Source organism: Chrysochloris asiatica, unplaced genomic scaffold (genome assembly GCF_000296735.1).
Source record: "Chrysochloris asiatica unplaced genomic scaffold, ChrAsi1.0 scaffold00144, whole genome shotgun sequence".
NCBI classification, from domain to species: Eukaryota; Metazoa; Chordata; class Mammalia; order Afrosoricida; family Chrysochloridae; genus Chrysochloris; species Chrysochloris asiatica.
In genome coordinates this window covers 3,971,213-3,974,259 of record NW_006408662.1, presented here as the reverse complement: position 1 = coordinate 3,974,259, position 3,047 = coordinate 3,971,213, and positions in this window count along the sequence as shown.

Below are 3,047 nucleotides of genomic sequence, written 5' to 3'. Positions count from 1 at the left end.
GGAAAAAAAAAAGTATTCTCATATAATTTGATGAACTTGACCTGCACCTATAGATGCAGTAGCCCAAAAGAGGAACAAACCTTTACAGCAAGGATCATTCCCACCCCCTCCATACACATAGTAGACAGGGATGGGCAACTTGGACATTAGCTACCCAAAATGGGGGCACGGGAGCTACAAAGGCAAGAAGTAACTGGCTTGCAAGCTTTCAAGAGGGAACCTAGATCCAGAGGGCATGAAGGAAGGTAGAATCTCCACTGAGTAGTATCCAATCTGACAAGGCAGGGCTGATGAAATGAAATGCGGATGGGTCTCTTGTGATACAATAGTGAATCATTGTTATCAGGACTGCTTGTGAGGGTTGGAAATGTAAAGACATTTTGTAGCAAGGAGGGGAGTGATTAACTTTTCAATCTAGGACTGGAGGTCCCTGGGACCATCAATGGAGAAGAGCAGAGAGCGGGACCCTACCCAGAGAAGCAGTGATGCCTGAGATGGAGGCAAAGGTGATAATGTGGAGAGATAGAGCAGTTGGGGACTTTAGACCCAGAGATGGAGAGTAGCTGTGTGCTGACAACCAGGGTGCAGGCTTGCAGGGTATACCCTTTGGTTGGTTGATGCTGCGTAGAGGGGATTGTAACCATGGCAATGAAATGAAAGGATGAATGTAAAACTAATGTTGTCCCATGTAAACTATCACATAATTCACAATAAAACATTTAAAAAAAAAAGGTGGCAAATAAGACTCTGAGGAGAGGGGATGCGAAGGGGAGTGAATTTGGCAGAATACCCACAGTGGAAATGGGAGACAAACAGTGAGTTGTGTTCATTTACATGGGACAGAATCAAGCATAGTCCCCAGCCTGGTGTAAGAATAGACTGGGTAGGGCTCAAAGAAACTCCTTCGAGTCTTGGTATGCTGCTGTAGGGTAAACACTGAACTGCTAGCCCAAAGATCAGTAGTTCAAACCCACCAGCCGCTCCTCTAGAATTCCAGTCTGGTAACTTGAAAGTGCCATGGGTTGCCAAAAGAACCAACAGATCTGTGTTGGAAGAAGCACAGCCAGAGTGCTCCTTGGAGACCAGGATGACCAGACTTCGTCTCTCATTCTTCGGACATATTGTCAGGAGGAACCAGTCTCTGGAGAAGGATATCATGTTTGGTAAGGTGGAGGGTCAGAGAAGACGAGTAAAACCCCCAGTGAGATGGATTGGCAAAGTGGCAGCATCAATAGGCTCAAGCGTGGTTACAATAGTGAGGTTGGCCCAGGACCCGGCAGTGTTTCGTTCTATTGTGCATAGGGTCGCTGTGAGTCAATAGTGACCCGATGGCACCTAACAACAACAACAACAACTTCATCTCATTCTATGAGATTGAGTAATTCTTCCTAGCCCCTCAGGACCCTAGTCTTGATTGTTGTTACTAGTGTCCAATTCAGATTTGTGACTGATTGACCTTTTTACTCATCACCTTGCACATCTCTGCTTATTCTTTTGCTTCTTTTGAGGATCTGCTGTCTCACTGCTTGAGTTTGGGTTTCACTTAAGACTCCCAACCAAGTGTGCACTATGAATCTACATTAAGTAAGTCAGCTCCTAATACTCAGTTGTAGACACAGAAACATTTAAACTGTGACCCTCAGCAAACTCACTGTAAACCTTTGAGATTAGACAATGATGTAGTCCCTGATGCTTTGTCATGTTCACAACTATTGTGCCATTTCTCTCTCTCGTGTTTTCTTTTTAACTTTCTTTTGTTGTTGTGAATTAGGTGAAACTTTTACAGAGCAGATAATGAGTTTTACATTCAACAATTCTTATGAATTTTGCTTCATTGTTTGTCTTCAGTGCAATAACACGTGTCCTACTTCCCCCCTATGTTTCTTGTTTCCATTGCTCCTTCTTTCCTAATTCTTCTGAACTTTATTCTTGAGGAAATACTGCCCTTTTGATCTCAAATGATGGATTGTTCCAAGGTGTGTGTTATTACTCCCTTACAGACCTATCCTTTGTTTGGCTGAAAATGGAACCATGGCGGGGAGCCAGGACATCAGTAAATATTTCCACACCCAAGTTCATTGCAGCATATTCACAGTAGAGAAAAGATGGAGACAGCCTACATGCCCATCAGCAGAGGAATGACTGAACAAACTTTGGTACATGCACACAATGGAATATTATGCAACACTGAAGAATACTGGAAAATCTGCAAATCATGGAAAAACCTGGAGGACATTATGCTGACTGAAATTAGTCAGTCACAAAAGGACAGACATTGTATAAGACCACTACTGTAAAAAGTAGGGAAAAAGTTTTTATGCTATAATAAACATTCTAGACCACTGCCAGTGGTACAAGGGAAGGGAAACTTATTCACTAGTTAGAGTGTAGACATATGATACCTTGTGTCACAGGGAAGGCAGTTAAAAATAAAAATCATTAAAAGAATTTTTTTTTTACTCCCCTTGACCTGGAGATGAGAGAGAGAAGCAGAAGGGCTGTTTGGTCCAAAGTATGGTGAGACCAGGGGACACTTGAGCCCATAGACAAGGTCATAGCCACAGAGGGCTAGAGCTGAGAGTGAAGCATCCAGCTGATATGAAGTGAGGGAATATGCACAAGAACACTCAAACTTGCAGATAGTGCCCATTTGATCTAGCCTTGATGGCTTGATAATCAGATTCGATGAGAGGAAGATAAAAACAAAACAGTTTTGATAAAGGAAACGAAGGTAAATTGCTACAATTTGATGAACTTGACCTATACTCATGAATGTAGTACCTCAAAATACCAGCAGAGAGGAAAGGAGTCTTCACATCAAGTATCAATGCTATCCCCTCTGTATTCCGTGTAGATAAAGACAGGCAACTTAGACATTGGCTACCTAATTAGGGAGTGATAAAAGCATGAAGTGACTGGCTTACAAGGTTCCAAAAGGGAATATAGTTTAAGAGTGTGTGAGGGAAGATAGAGTCCCCACTGAATAGTTTTCATCTTGTCTAGATGGTTCTGGTGAAAAGAGGTGGGGATAAGATTCTTATGATTCA